Below are 17210 nucleotides of genomic sequence, written 5' to 3'. Positions count from 1 at the left end.
AAGTTCTAGTATAATTTTGGCCAGCTTTCAAGTATGAATGGAAGAGAATTTAAAATATTTTAAGCTTATCAATGCTGTGTTTGATTTTTAAGTGTAAAATAAAATAAAAGCCAAACATGTCCAAGGCCAATGACATAATGGTGTTAGTAATTGTTATATATACTGTGACATCATAAACTCGAATATCTCGCGCCACTGCAAACAGATACAAAATAACCGTATCAAAGGGAAGGTGAAACAGTGCTGTTAAAACAGCTCATGCAATGATTAACACAATTCCTTGCTACTTTTTACAGCAACAAACTAACTGCTTTAACTGGGAAGATGTTATAAACGACTTCAAAAGCTTTTGGGACCGCAGGAATGCATTAAACCCAGCCGAATTGGATTGAGTGACGAGAAATCCACTTTTTCAGTTCAGTTCTCCGACAAAAGTGACAAAAGTACCTGCCAGTGATGCTGGCGTTTTCTTAGGTGACAATAATCCAGAATTTCTGGAAACCGATTTCTGACAAAATACCTGGCTTCTTCAAAGCGTTATTTCCAACTTCATTTTTTCAAAATTCCCCTGAACAATTGGTTACATTTTTCTGGAAATTGTTACGCTAGGGTTTTGTTTTCAAGATATTGCTCCTTTTCCTGGATTTCGTGAAAATTGCCTCCAAAGAGATGATTTTTACAGCTGCAGTTGAAGTGTTTGACCCAACCCCAAAAGTTGGAGAAGAGTTTTCTAGTTTCTAGTTTTCTATACCCCAAAGAGTAGATAATGGTGTTAGTAATTGTTATATATACTGTGACATCATGAACTCGAATATCTCGCGCCACTGCAAAGAGATGCACAAGAAACCGTATCACAGGAAAGGTGATTTTGAGTGCGGACTTTGCATGATGGTTATTTATTCATTTGACAACAAGTGCATATGTGTCCTATGCTTTTTTACTTAAATAACTAATCGCATCCTTTCAGGTATGATGATTATAATTATGATGAAGTTAACCAACTTTTGGAAAGGTCTCTTAAAATGTTCATCAAAACTGTGAGCTGCTTTCCTGAGCAAGTGGAGCGGAATGTATATGACGGCTTCTGGAAACAATTTTGTCACTCGGAAAAAGTCCATGTCAATATCATGTTGCGAGAATCGCGTTTCCAAGTCGGTCTTTTGTATGGATTGCGCGCCTTGACAGCTATGCAGCGTGCATTACGGACAGCTGAATACGATAATAATGTTATGTGCGACGTCTTGTGCACTAACTTGTCGAAAACATGATCAAGCCATTCAAACTGAACTTCACACCACCATTGTATCATAATACAGAAACAATATATCATGCAACAGTATTGCATTTTTGGCATATTTGTGCAAACAAACCTCGTCATGATTGTAAGTGCAATTAAATTTGCATGGAAGAATGCATACCTGGAAAAAATATTGCTTTTTGTATCTACGTATATTATAAAAGCGTTTTATCAAGGGGCCGTTATTTCAAAGAATTGTTACATGACTGCAAATTCGTGAACTTAAAAATGTGTCTTGGGTTTACAGATTTTTTTCTCTCTATGAATAGGTTTCAAACGTTCAACTTATGCCTGCCTGGTGAAGTTGTGTTGGTCTCTATCAAAACATGTTTCTGCTTAAGTTAAACTGCTTTTTCAGTGTATCTTATATACTTGTTGGTCTTCCCGGAATCCCAGTTGATTCTCTTTGGACTTTAAATCTGCCCCTTAATATTTTGTACGCTGTTTGTGTTTTCAGCTGTCTTTACCTTTTTGAAAAGATGTGTGTGCATCATTATCAAGAACTCAAGAATGGGTAGTGTTATTCTTTTAAAGAGATAGTCAAACTGACGAATTAGACAAATTCTACTGAATTCTACTTATTTCAAAGAAAGTAGGTCACGAAACTTATCGTTAAAGATATGCGGTTAGGTTCGGAGAACACAAGGCAAAAAGTTAATTACTTTAAAAAAAATTAAAATCGTCTGTCACGATTACGTAAAATGGGACCTATGGTAACCTGAAGATTCACAATCGAACTCGTTTCACCTTTCTATTTTTAGTTTACGCTCGACAAATCGAGCACAGAACTCCTAAAGCCGAGGGTAATTGAAAGTCAGACACCTTTGTCTCATACAAACTCTTTACTGACTCTTTTAAGACCTCATTTTCCTTACTTGCCAAAAGACAGTCGTACACTTCTTCACACTCGTCGCACGTATGACATTAATGAAATTGCTGGTGGACATTATCACCACTTCGGCATAGCCGAAGGGATCAAATCTAGGCTACGGATACACCAGAACCTGTGTCTGTGCGATCAGATTGTGCTTCAGATCAACATCGATGGTTTACCATTATTTAAAAGCAGTACTGAATCATTTTGGCCTATATTAGGTCTTACAACTCAAGAGAAAAATGCTGAACCTTTTGTTATTGGTCTTTGGGTGGGGACTTCTAAACCCAAAGATGCTAATGCTTTTCTTGAAAAATTTGTTGAAGAAATGCATGAAATTGATGATGTTGGTGTGATCTATGATAATGGAAAAGTGTATGAAATAAAATTGTCAAATGTGATTTGTGACACTCCAGCACGGGCTTTTGTAAAGAAGACAAAGGGACACACGGGATATTATGGTTGTGACTACTGTGAACAGAGAGGTGTTTGGTATAATCATCGAATGACATTTCCAAGTTGTGACGCTGCTCCAAGAACTGACGTAAAGTTTAAAGAAATGGCTTATGAAGATCACCAACACGGAGAATCATGTTTGACGCTATTAAACATAGGAATGGTGTCACAATTTCCACTTGATTATATACATCTTGTATGCCTAGGAGTTATGAGAAAATTGTTGTGTTTATGGACAAGTGGTCCATTGAAAACAAGACTTGGCGGCAATATTCTCTCATCCATTTCTGACAGTTTAAAAATGCTAAAACAGTTTTTACCCAGAGAATTTCTTCGAAAAGGTAGATCGCTTTCAGAGTTAGATCGTTGGAAAGCAACTGAGTTTCGTACAATTCTTTTGTATTCAGGCCCAGTTGTTTTTCGTGACAAGCTGCCTAGCTCGTTATATGACAATTTCATGCTGTTACATGTAAGCATAACCATTTTATGCAGTCCCACTCTTTGCTTTAATTTGTGTAATTATACTGGTGAACTTCTCCTTGTATTTATTGAACACATGAGTAATTTATATGGATCAGATCAAATAATACATAATGTTCACGCACTTACACATCTAGCTAAGCATGCTGAGCAGTTTGGACCACTTCATTCATTTTGCAGCTTTCCATTTGAAAATTATTTGCAGTCACTGAAAAGGCTTTAAAGGAAGCCCCATGCACCACTACCTCAGGCCATTCGGCGGTTATCAGAGAAAATGCATAGGCCTTTCACTAAAGTAAACAAAACTAAGGGCGCACATTACAAAAAAAGACACTGTACAGGACCTCTGCCTGCAGACATAGATGTTAATGATTGTATGCAATACCATGAACTGTACGTATCTGATTATGTTTTACGTACTAAAAGTCCAGATAACTGTGTACAAGTACAGGAAAGCATTTATCTAATTCAAAATATTTTGTTCTATAATAACTCAACCCAGCTTGTTTGCCAAACATTTTATGTAAAGGATAACTTTTTTTTCTATCCAGTTCATTCAAGCAGACTGAACATCTGGTCTGTACGAGATCTAAATAATCGTCTGTGTGTGATAAATCTAAAAGATGTTTGTTCAAAATGTGTATTGCTACCCAACAAAAATGAATTTGTTTCTATACCGCTTTTGTAATGTTATTTGCATGTTTTCATTAACTTATATATATATTCATTAGCTATTTAGGTTTGTATTTGACACGTGATGATAAAATAGTTTAAGTATTTAAAACTATTTTGCATGTACGACCAAAAATATAGCTTATGGTGTCAGCTGAAAGATTGATTTCTGCGTAAAACTTAAATGATGTATATTAACCATTCTTAATTTTTGTGGGTGAATTAAAAAAGTGCTTGTCAAATCAAGTTTGTCATGTTTCATGTTTTTCACCAAAGTTGATTCTTTATAACATAGGAAATTAAGAATATTTATTAACAATGAGTGATAAAAAGTTTGCAATTGTGCACTTCTATGAAGAAGACAGTGTCGCCGTCGTTCATAAGTCATGGATAAAGGCTACAAAGGATGGAATAACTTGCTTCTGGCCCCCTAAAGGTGCAATCAAGGGAACAGCTGTTTGCAGGGCAGTAGAAAAAGGAATTCCACCATGTGGAGATTGGAATCACATTTTGCTAATTCCCCAAAAAACCTTGCTGCGGTTAGCGATAAGAAAGGAGAAAGATTCCATCAAGATCTGAAGGTGATGGAGGAAAGATATCAGGGAAGATGGAACTTACAAATGCTGGCTGACTATTGCTGGAGTATTAAGCGAGAATGCCCACAGCTTGAACATGCCAGGAAAAGCTACAAGCGTAAATTTTTGCCCTAAAACTCGCACTTTATTTGTCCTGCAGAAGCAATATGCGTTTTAAGGAACAGAATAGAGCTATACAAATGTTTATTTGAAAACCATTGAGTTACTTTCAGTTGCTTGTAGTTCTTAAAATGATTTATACAATGAACGCAAATGTCTTAAATGTTGTACTTTTTTGTGGGTTATGAGACAAAGCGGTGGGTGGCTAGCTCAAAAACTTGACGTGATAGAGAAAAACTGATGTCATTTTTGGAATCAGCGCCCAAAAGTTAGTCAAAAACAATTGTTAGATCGAAGTCAACAAAAATTGTGTTCCCCTGTGTAATAGGTGTAATATTTCTAAATATTAAATGGTTTAAATACTCACTTTTTAAACAGGTGCAGTCACTGGCAGTCAGTCACAAGAAGTAGCAGGTTTGTCACAAATTTATTAGCATGCGCCTTAAGGTAAAATGTTAATTTTTATTCAATCAGTTTTATAGTAGCCTATATGCCTGTTATAGTTTATCACCTTTAGCAAAGTTTTTCTTTTTCTTTTGCAGAGCCAGTTCCCAACGTGACTGACAAAAGCGATTGTCAAATAGGTAGAGATCTCACAGAAGATGGTGATAAATATTAAACTGTTTAAATTAATATACTCACTTTTTCAACAGGTGCAGTCACTGGCAGACAGGCACAAGAAGAATTAGGTTTGTTAAAAACTAAATTAGTAAATACGTAAGGATACATGTATAGGTAGGTGTGTGTTAAGTTAGTGAATATTGTTTGTTGTTCTGGAAAAGTCTGTTTTGTTTATGTTTTCATCATTTCAAAGAAAAAATCCTTCTGTTTCTTAGGCCCAACGAAAGGTGTTGCTATCTCTTTTTCTGAAGGTATCGTATCTACGTGATTATTGGTTATTCATAGCTATGCTTTCTTACTGAAATTAAAACATTAACCGAAGTTGGTCTTTCATTCCGAAGCAACGTGCCTAAATTTTTTTTTGTTATATCTAAATAGCTAACGTCATAAGAGTGAAATTCACCTATGACCGAATTATCCTGGACATCTTCAGGCCTGCTGACATCAGATTTCCTTCGGGAGGTGATGTTCAGTCGCTTGCTGACATAAAAATGGGCGAAAAATGTCTAGCTCGGTGGCCTCCAGACAAACAGTTTTATTTAGCTACAAGAGTTGACCTATCCTTCTGTAAGTTAGTATGGATTTGGTTGAAGTTTCACTCTACCATTAAGCTTTTTCTACCTGTTTGTTTGCCAAAAAAATAGCGTCATTTATTACAAACAGACTTAGGAAGTGCGTGTTATTTTTGTAGGCACGCCCAAGAAACGAAGAGAAGGAACTTGTTACTCAGATTCCGACACTTCTCCTCAAAAAAAAGTACAATTGCCAGTGACAGCCAAAACATTTACCAACTTTAAATACGCTTGAACTTGTGTAGTTTGAGTTATTTTTTTACTATCTTCTCTTTTTCATTCATTTTCAAATTTCTGTTTCGCGTTTATTATCTGCAGCATTTTTGATATCGTGTTATCTTGATACTTGGCAACTGTACTCTATCTTTATTAAAGTATGGAATAATGTGTCATTAGTGGAATGATTTACAATATTGCATTACTTTGAAAATTTTTTGTGGGTTTACTTTCCCTGTATAATAGTGTATATGCATCCACCTAGCTCCAATAAAATGTTATTATTCTGCAAATTTCACATGACAATCATTTCTAGTAGATCTTTATCGCCAGCTGCTGGTGGTGAATTTCAAGTTGGGGTCGACTCATAAAAAGTATGGTGCGGGCAGTGACGGAAACAACAAACATTTCTAATATCCAGGGTAGGGTTGAATTCATGCCTTGCTGGCCCGAAGGATATCCCTTAGGTGATCGACATTTACAAATTTCCCAGTTACATAATTTCTATAAAAGAGCCCTTGCGGGTTTTACGTCATCTCTATCGAGAACTTTATGGGTAGAAGATCAGTTTGTTTTGTTGGTAATGTTGCGCCCGGCTGAGAAGTGGAAGACGACTGTTAATTCAGTCTACGTTTGGGATTTATAGCGAGAAGATGATTGTTTTTATTTAAGAAAATGCCATTGAAAGATATTAAAGGAAACCGAGCTATTTGACTAGCTGTCAAGCGGGAAGTTCCTGGCTGAGAAAAAGTTTGGTTACACATACATTTGCCATTTACACGTTTTATTAGGCCTACTTATATAAGTATTTATTAATAAGCCGAGTTATTGTTACGTGATATTACAAATATATTGCAACAATACTTGTTATTAAAACCCCAAAACTGCAATTGAAAAAGATTTTTGAACACAAGTGAAGATCAAAACATTGATGAGAATTGAACATCTGCTGAACATATCAGCTAAGGAACTTTCTGATAAAAGCACAGTGAATGGTGAAAGCAATGAGGTGGAATGTTCTCCGACAACTGTTAAAAATGACAAAAGAAAAAATTTCTACTGCACTGTTTGTGATAAATCCTTCACAACGAAAAAACTGCAGGCTTCCGACTTGACACCTGGGTCATTTTTCAAAGAATGGAAAAAACTAATTTTACAGTTTTCTCAAATTGGTGGCAATTTGGCTGATGCCATAAGAACATCCATGGAGCGTCGTGAACAGGCGCTTTTCGCCAATGATGTACTGCTGGCAGCAGTATATGTTGACCCGATGTACAGGGTACTATTGAATGATGAGCAACATTCAAAAGGGAAAGCTACTTTACTCGAAATTGCTCGGTCTATGAAGGATCATGAAGAAGGGAGATTAGGTAAAAATCTGTCACAAGGTGGAAATCAAACCAACGTGGGAGAATCAGCAAACTTTTCACCCACCTCAGAAGATGAGGACTTTGAAAAACTTCTAGATCGGCAAGCAAAACGTCGCAAAACTGCAGCAGAAGCTACAGATGGAAGTGCACTTCGTAGGTATAAAATGGACTTTACCAATGCATTATCCAATATGGAAAATGTTGATAGGTCCTCGAAAGTGGCTGTCATGGATGCAATTTCCATGTACCCAGATATTCTGCAAAAAGTGGCGTACTCAGATACAGCTTTGCCACCAACACAAGTGAGTGTTGAGAGACTTTTCTTCGCATTGCGCATCATTCGCTCTGATTTAAGATGCTCGATGAAAGAAGACTTGACAGAGGCAATATTATTTCTTCGCACAAATGGTTTTTGAGCTGCTTTGTTCAGAAATAAATGTTTTGTGTTCATTAATTGTGTTGTTTTGTTTGTGATTATTTTGAAACGCTAGATATTCCTGATTGAGGGTTCATCCTTAAAACTCAGTTTTTTACGTAATGGAGCCGGAGCAGTGGTATTAATGAGCTCCGGAGCAGGAGCTAACTTATAATAAAAGAGGGCTCCGGAGCTGGAGCCGGAGCAAGTTAATATTTATGCCTGCTCCAAAGCCCTGGATTTAACACTAGAACGGCCGGAAATCAAGTTTACCTCCAACAGCCGGTGGTGTCGAAAACAACACTATCCTAAAAACTGTACTTTTTGACTAAATTCAGTGAAAAACTCAAAACTAAATACTTTCGTAATTAAATTAGGATATGTTTTGCTTGTTCAGTTGAAACAAAAACTAACATAGCTACAGCAATTCCATCTTTTATGACGTTGCACAGAATTGTAAGGAACAAAAAAAAATTACATTGATGATTTGAAAAAAAAACAAATGCTATTCTGATGGTAGGTATCTTAACCAAACGTTAACTATTGTAGATAAAGGTGATTTAGGACGTGTTTTGCTTGTTCAGTTCGAACAAATACTAACATAACTACAGCAAGTCGATCTTTTATGACGTTGCACAGAATTGTAAGGAACGAAAAAAAAATACATTAATGATTTGAAAAAAAAGACAAACGCTATTCTGATGGTAGGTATCTTTACAAAACGTTAACTATTGTAGATAAAGGTGATATGATTCCTACACACAATATGATAAGTCTTTAGAGTTTACAGCAGGATCCATGTTGATCAATTTACGTAGTGCAGTTTTTGCATTCTATTTTAACAACTCCAGAACAAAAAAAGTTAATTCTGTTTACAGCTTTAGTTTAGTATTAATTTATTACGCTTATGCGTAATGTGCCGTATCACTAACCGTTAGCTAACGTCTTTTAAGTGTCAAAAACTTGTATTGAACACTATACTAATGCGTTTTAGAAGACCTTTAAATGTAGACAAACTCCTACTAATTAATTATTTAATTTGCAGCTGACAAGTTTAAGAGGTCGGTTAGCTCTGCTCTTAATATTTTCAGTAAATTCCACTGCAAGAAATGCTCAAAATCATTAATTGCTAAACTATATTAATGGTTAAATATAATCTGTGTATGATCGGAGATTAGGAAAATATCATGCAGGACTCTGACGCTAATGGAACAAAAGGGAGCATATTCATGGTTTTTAGCAAATTTACAGATAAGTGGTTGAATGTCGTAAAATACATCATAGTTATAGCTAACGGCATGAAATTGTTGAATTTTTAAGTGTTTTACTTCATCTGAGTAAAACTTCTGCAAAATTAAGTTTACAAATACAATGGACTTAATCCTACAGTAAGTTTGCTTAAATGTTGCAGTTTGCTAAACTTTCAGATAAACCAGGGTAAAACTGACTTTTAATTCGTCTGATTACTTGGACTAATAATATTACTATTATTTATTACTTTGGATTGGTTTATCACTGAGTGAAGATCAACTGATATATGGTGGAACACACAAGCACACACAATTAATGGTTTTCTACATGAAGACACAAAAAACATAACATACGCAGTAAGGCAAAAACATTTTCTCTCTTTTCATTTTTTTTTATAATTTCAACTCCTTTCTTTCCTTTTTTGTTCTCTTTTTTTTTCAATCATTTTTTTTCTCTTTTTTAATTGTAATTATTGATTTCCAATCTTTTTTAATAAATCACATAAATTTATCATTCATTTAACTAAAGCACAATCAACTAACCCAACAAATCAACAATAATTTAGTAAAATTCAAGAAAATTGGAGAAAGCATTAACAGACAACTGCACTGGACCATAACTAAAAAATCTTAACTGTACCATGGTCAGCCATGCAAATTCAACTGTCAATTCATGTCTTGAAATATGCTTCCAGCGGCAAGTTCATCTTTGCTATTAATGAATGACCACGAACACATTTGATCAAAAACTAAACTCAGCATCACTGTTGGTAAAAGCTTCTGCGAAAATTGTAAGATCGATAAGAAACACGATCAAAATTACAGAATGAATGTTCCGACAAGCTTCAAATATCAGGAAACTTTAATATTCATTGAAACCTGTCATGAAATGTCTGTAATGTCCGTCTTTTTCAAGCGCATAAATATTTGTTATTAAATACCCAAATCTGCAATTGAAAAAGATTTTTGAACACAAGTGAAGATTGAAACATTGACGAGAATTGGTGGGGTATTGCAACTCCCCCTGTAATGAGTCCAATTGATTGTTAACGATGTTAAAGCAGTGACCAAAATACTTATGTTTGCATCAGAAACATGGAAAGTCATAAATCCGGTCATTCCGTGCAAACGCCAGGAAGTTGATAAGAGCAAAAACGTTGTGGAACGTTCCTTAAGGAGTTAAAGCGGCATTGTGTGGTGAAATGTGCAACCTAGGCAAGCAAGCAAGCAACTTAGTCGTCATAAAGTAATCATCCAGATGTAATTTTTTCCACAAGGTGAGGAATCTGCAGTTTTTGACCGAAACAAAACAGTGTTGAGAATTGGTTGGCAGACAATCAATGGAAAAGATCCGACAGATTCCGACTACTTTGGTATGAGTCCAGATGATTGTTAAATTTCGAAAAACTTTTGGACTTTTCCACTGTTTGATGGAATGTGCAATCAAGTCAAGCTAGGAATGTAGTGTAATTTTTTCTGCAACGTTTTGGATTCCACGAGAAATTTGCAGAAGCAGAATAAACATAGAACTTTACTTTACTGACAAATATTCAAAAAAACTTTTAATGTTCACATCAGAATTCTATCATTGGCAGAACAGAATGTTTATAGCAGCAGTTTGTGATAATGACAACCCAAGAAAAGTCTGGCGATTGGCAGAAAAATTTGCCAGTGCAGTTGTCATAAAACTAAGATTAAAAGATTAAGACAATCGAGGTCAGAGACAAAATAGAAAGATGAAGCAGAGGCGAATGCAATTTCTAAAGTTAATAAAATTAAGTCAATAGCAGCAACAGAGAAAACGCAGAAATTTAAAGTGGCACATAATGAGCATTGAATAGAAATAAAAGGAAAATAAACACATCAAGATGACATAGAACTAGCAATGAAACATGCAAAGTTTAACAAGTTCAAGAACACGAAAATTTAAAGTTATGTGTTCCACCACAGATATTTTGTGCTTTAACTTATTTAAAAACCTTTTTGCATTTAATATTTACCTACGCCGATGAATGCTTTCGTTATAATTGTTATGTTAATAGCATTGTTAGCAACGAAATTAATTTTTTGAAGTATACTTTCTTTTTATTTAACTTCATTCCTGAAAAATCGATGAAGTTAACTTGCTTTGAATTCAGTCTTAAAAGTTAATAGTTTTCAATAGTGGTGTGGTGCCCTTTACATCTTCAGTAAAATGCAATAACTCTTGCCATTTAGTATAAAAAAAATTGTTTTAAATTTAAGTGGTTAAGTTAAGTGGGTTTAAAGTTAGTTAGTTAACTATTGCAATTTAATATGCTAATTTTGTTTTAAATTCATATTTCCATGATCTCTATCACTCATACACAGAAAGCACAAATATTTGTGCTTGAAAAGAATCTAACCACAGGTCTATGTTTAAAATAATTTAAAAAGTAAAAATCATGATTCGAATGAAAATAATTAGAGCAGAGACACTTACCAGAAACCAACTTGAAACTAAATAATGTCTTATGCAAAGTCGCTTTTAGTTTAAACCAATGTTTAATTTATATTGTTGTCAGTTTTATTTATAAAGCGATATATTTGTTTTCATAACAATGTCCTCAATTCACACATAAAATTATGTTACATCATAATCAGGTTTTGTTGTATTTGTATCGGATTTGTTTGAAAATACAAATTGGTAATTAAATTTAAACTCGAAGTGGAACTGCAGTTGTTAGAAAGGGCTTAAAAATTTTGACAAGCATTTCATAAATACGGATTTAACATTTCTTTAATAAATTGACTTCGACATTTTCCATATAAATTTCCTCGTTATTTAATTTTTTTACGTTCTTTACATACCCTTGCGTGTCTGATTTTGTTGACTACTGAGTACTTTGCGTAACTATGGCTCAGCACAGCACAACTATTGGCGAAAAATAAACAATGCAATTGTAGCGATAAGTCCAGCTGTTACACAGCAGTAATTACAATGATACATCACAATAATTATGATGAAGTAGATGTTTGTTTGTGTATTTAGTGACGTTACCCGTTTGTTCATTATTTAACTATAGTTACACTATAATCGTCACTTTACTTAAATATAAAAAAAGTGCTCATAGTCAGTTTCACTTGTTGACATATTGCCAGATTACAGTACATTAGAATATTTAATGATCTGCAAAATGTATTGCACAAACTGTGGAAAAGTACTCTCTTCAACACATTTATTTTTCGGCTTTTGTGGGCAAGGTAAGTTCAGTTAATTTTAAATCATTATTCCATGTGACAGGTCTGTGCAATACATGGAATAAGTATAAAGTTTTTTGTAACATATTACTTATGATAAACGGAATTAATGATTGATTGGATGATTCAATTAAACTGTAAGCTGTGAATCATATTACCATGAAAAGGTTTCTGAACGCATGTGTGATTGTCACTATTAAAGTAAAAGATGCCAGTCAAATTGGCTCGTTCAGACAATTGGAAACTAAGGGTATAATTGTAACCAAGATTTTCCTTAGCCAGGAATCGTCCCGCCTTAAAGGCTAGTCACTTAGCCGGTTTTGCCTTGTTAACGTTTAATGGCATTTTCTTTCACAAAAACATCCACCAAGTTTGCAATTTGAAGTCGTTTATGGAATGTTGCATTAATGATGAAGAATTTATTGCGCTGCCAGCATATAAAAAATGGTGCACGTGTTTTCAAAGGTCAATAAACGTTGAATGTCACTCAGAATTACTAAGGGTTGCCCAGTTTTGCTATAGCGCAACACAACGCAAATTTTGAGCGGGTGCCATTGTAAAAACATTAAAAGCAACATTGGGTGTTTGATGGCAACAAGGAAAAAGATAAAGGAAATCATTTTTGCTGGACAGTTTGTGATAAATTTTTTAAAATAAAATCAAACTTGTGCTTTGATAAGGACGTTCTCATATGTGGACTTTTATGTGACGACGCAAATTGCAGCTTTGTAAAAAAGATTCACAACAAACCTTGCATTGATAAACATGCTAATATACATGACTTTGAACCAAGGAAATAATCTTGAAATGTTGTAGCAAAAATTATTTCAAAACATGAATCAATAAACAACAGAATCCTAAAGAATAAAATGTAAATGATTTTTAAACATAGATTCATGTCCAAATAGCTTTTTAAAATGTCATTATTTCTCTGTTGATCATTTGTGTTAAATTCTCCTGTTTACTGACAAATACGAATTCAATCCAAACGAATTCTCACAACAAGAACACTGTTATCATCGCTCTCCAGTATCGCAAATAGCTACTTTGTGAAATTAATTCAAAGTAAACACCGCATTTGATAAGCATTCTAGCCCACGTGTACCGTCATATGACTTTGGAGATGGCCTGGATTGTGAAATTGATTTGAAACAAGATGAAGATGGCAATAGTAGCAACTGCAGTGATACCGACTCTTCAACATCTTCACAAATGCAGAGTAAACCGACACCTTTTACTCAAGATGAGCTAAACGACCTAGTTTGTGATTTAGGTTTATCTAAAGAAGCGTCTGAAGTGCTGGCTTCTCGCCTCCGTGATCATAACATTCTTGATTCGGCAACAAAAATAATGTTTTACCGGGAACGTCTTATGTTTGTCTGGTAACGGTAAAAAAAGAAAAAGAAATGACGAACTAGAGACTGTATTAACATCCATCATATCAAATTTGTTGGTAATTGTGCTCTCCTGTAACTGGTAGATGGTTTGGTAATATAGTTTATACTTTTTGCCCTAACTTTGCTTTGTAATTACCGTATTTTTATTTAAAGTCAAAGCTTTAAGTTAAACTTGAATATTATTGTTTTCTTGCGTGGCGCGACACCTGATCGAAAGACACTTTACCAGAAACAGTTTAACCTTTGTCCTACTGCATAATTTTACACCGCTAAAAGGCGGTATGGGTACAATTGTACCCACATACATTTTATATTGAAATTCCCAAATTAGTTATACTTTTTGTACGGTGTGCCGGATTTAATGGTCCGAATGTTTAAAAACTGTGCTCTACAGAAGTATCACACGTGTTGTTAGGCCACGTAGACATTGAACAACCTTATATGATATGTTATCTTTGTGACCTCGATTATACTCAGAAAAAGAGCTCATTATGCCCCTGTCCTCAACTCCCATAAATTTCCGCTGATATTGCATGGCATTTCACCGATTCGAAATTTAGCATAGATTCTTTAGCATTTATTGGCATCCTTATTGTTGCTGGTGTACGCAGAAATAACAAAGATAATCTGGAAGATATGTGGGAATTAGATGTTTTGCCTCTTGTACGTGCAGCTATGTTTCGAGATCGCTTCAAGATGATGCTCAGATATATTAGATTTGACAACAAAAATACCTGTGCAGAGCATGTGTAAAAATATAAAGCTGCACCAATACGAGATATTTTGCTCATGCTGAATAAAAATTTGGAGAGAGCCTACAAGCCACATGAATGTATCACCATAGATGAACAATTGTTTCCATATCGAGGACATACTAAATTTACACAGTATATAATTATATACCATCAAAACCGGCTTAATATGGCATCAAGGATTTCTGGGCGCATGATGCATCAAACTCTCACCCGCTACATGGTCAGATTTATACTGGTAAACTAGCAGATGGTCCCAGACAAGTAAATATTGGTGAGCGAGCAGTTCCGAACCTGGCTTGTTTGTATGAAGGCTCTGGAAGAAATCTCACCACCGATACTTTCTTTACAGGCACAGCTAGCTATGTAATGAACACATGGGACATGACTTTAGTTGGAACAGTCAGAAAAAAACAAAAGGTCTTTGCCTAGCAACATGCAGCCTGCCAATAAAACGGCTGTTTACTCGACCAATTTCGTCTACCATCAAAATGCAAGAGTCTGTTCATATGTGTCAAAAAAAAAAAAATTAAAATCGTCTGTCACGATTACGTAAAATGGGACCTATGGTAACCTGAAGATTCACAATCGAACTCGTTTCACCTTTCTATTTTTAGTTTACGCTCGACAAATCGAGCACAGAACTCCTAAAGCCGAGGGTAATTGAAAGTCAGACACCTTTGTCTCATACAAACTCTTTACTGACTCTTTTAAGACCTCATTTTCCTTACTTGCCAAAAGACAGTCGTACACTTCTTCACACTCGTCGCACGTATGACATTAATGAAATTGCTGGTGGACATTATCACCACTTCGGCATAGCCGAAGGGATCAAATCTAGGCTACGGATACACCAGAACCTGTGTCTGTGCGATCAGATTGTGCTTCAGATCAACATCGATGGTTTACCATTATTTAAAAGCAGTACTGAATCATTTTGGCCTATATTAGGTCTTACAACTCAAGAGAAAAATGCTGAACCTTTTGTTATTGGTCTTTGGGTGGGGACTTCTAAACCCAAAGATGCTAATGCTTTTCTTGAAAAATTTGTTGAAGAAATGCATGAAATTGATGATGTTGGTGTGATCTATGATAATGGAAAAGTGTATGAAATAAAATTGTCAAATGTGATTTGTGACACTCCAGCACGGGCTTTTGTAAAGAAGACAAAGGGACACACGGGATATTATGGTTGTGACTACTGTGAACAGAGAGGTGTTTGGTATAATCATCGAATGACATTTCCAAGTTGTGACGCTGCTCCAAGAACTGACGTAAAGTTTAAAGAAATGGCTTATGAAGATCACCAACACGGAGAATCATGTTTGACGCTATTAAACATAGGAATGGTGTCACAATTTCCACTTGATTATATACATCTTGTATGCCTAGGAGTTATGAGAAAATTGTTGTGTTTATGGACAAGTGGTCCATTGAAAACAAGACTTGGCGGCAATATTCTCTCATCCATTTCTGACAGTTTAAAAATGCTAAAACAGTTTTTACCCAGAGAATTTCTTCGAAAAGGTAGATCGCTTTCAGAGTTAGATCGTTGGAAAGCAACTGAGTTTCGTACAATTCTTTTGTATTCAGGCCCAGTTGTTTTTCGTGACAAGCTGCCTAGCTCGTTATATGACAATTTCATGCTGTTACATGTAAGCATAACCATTTTATGCAGTCCCACTCTTTGCTTTAATTTGTGTAATTATGCTGGTGAACTTCTCCTTGTATTTATTGAACACATGAGTAATTTATATGGATCAGATCAAATAATACATAATGTTCACGCACTTACACATCTAGCTAAGCATGCTGAGCAGTTTGGACCACTTCAATCATTTTGCAGCTTTCCATTTGAAAATTATTTGCAGTCACTGAAAAGGCTTTAAAGGAAGCCCCATGCACCACTACCTCAGGCCATTCGGCGGTTATCAGAGAAAATGCATAGGCCTTTCACTAAAGTAAACAAAACTAAGGGCGCACATTACAAAAAAAGACACTGTACAGGACCTCTGCCTGCAGACATAGATGTTAATGATTGTATGCAATACCATGAACTGTACGTATCTGATTATGTTTTACGTACTAAAAGTCCAGATAACTGTGTACAAGTACAGGAAAGCATTTATCTAATTCAAAATATTTTGTTCTATAATAACTCAACCCAGCTTGTTTGCCAAACATTTTATGTAAAGGATAACTTTTTTTTCTATCCAGTTCATTCAAGCAGACTGAACATCTGGTCTGTACGAGATCTAAATAATCGTCTGTGTGTGATAAATCTAAAAGATGTTTGTTCAAAATGTGTATTGCTACCCAACAAAAATGAATTTGTTTCTATACCGCTTTTGTAATGTTATTTGCATGTTTTCATTAACTTATATATATATTCATTAGCTATTTAGGTTTGTATTTGACACGTGATGATAAAATAGTTTAAGTATTTAAAACTATTTTGCATGTACGACCAAAAATATAGCTTATGGTGTCAGCTGAAAGATTGATTTCTGCGTAAAACTTAAATGATGTATATTAACCATTCTTAATTTTTGTGGGTGAATTAAAAAAGTGCTTGTCAAATCAAGTTTGTCATGTTTCATGTTTTTCACCAAAGTTGATTCTTTATAACATAGGAAATTAAGAATATTTATTAACAATGAGTGATAAAAAGTTTGCAATTGTGCACTTCTATGAAGAAGACAGTGTCGCCGTCGTTCATAAGTCATGGATAAAGGCTACAAAGGATGGAATAACTTGCTTCTGGCCCCCTAAAGGTGCAATCAAGGGAACAGCTGTTTGCAGGGCAGTAGAAAAAGGAATTCCACCATGTGGAGATTGGAATCACATTTTGCTAATTCCCCAAAAAACCTTGCTGCGGTTAGCGATAAGAAAGGAGAAAGATTCCATCAAGATCTGAAGGTGAT

General features: G+C 35.1%; 1 long non-coding RNA gene across 2 annotated transcripts; it reads left to right on the top strand.

Annotated features, from left to right (window-relative positions):
• Positions 1 to 4900: 4900 nt before the first annotated feature.
• LOC143444271 (uncharacterized) lies at positions 4901 to 5876 on the top strand. 2 transcript variants are annotated; one of them, XR_013113702.1, is made up of 4 exons: positions 4901 to 5058; positions 5128 to 5346; positions 5474 to 5662; positions 5787 to 5876. It is a non-coding gene; the product is annotated as an uncharacterized LOC143444271 (long non-coding RNA). The 2 variants fall into 2 exon arrangements; XR_013113701.1 differs by having other exon boundaries at positions 4903 to 5346.
• Positions 5877 to 17210: the final 11334 nt, after the last annotated feature.

The sequence above is a fragment of the Clavelina lepadiformis genome, chromosome 1 (genome assembly GCF_947623445.1).
Source record: "Clavelina lepadiformis chromosome 1, kaClaLepa1.1, whole genome shotgun sequence".
Classification (NCBI taxonomy): Eukaryota; Metazoa; Chordata; class Ascidiacea; order Aplousobranchia; family Clavelinidae; genus Clavelina; species Clavelina lepadiformis.
Note: the sequence above shows the minus strand (reverse complement) of the source record. Positions and strands in the feature narration are given on the sequence as shown.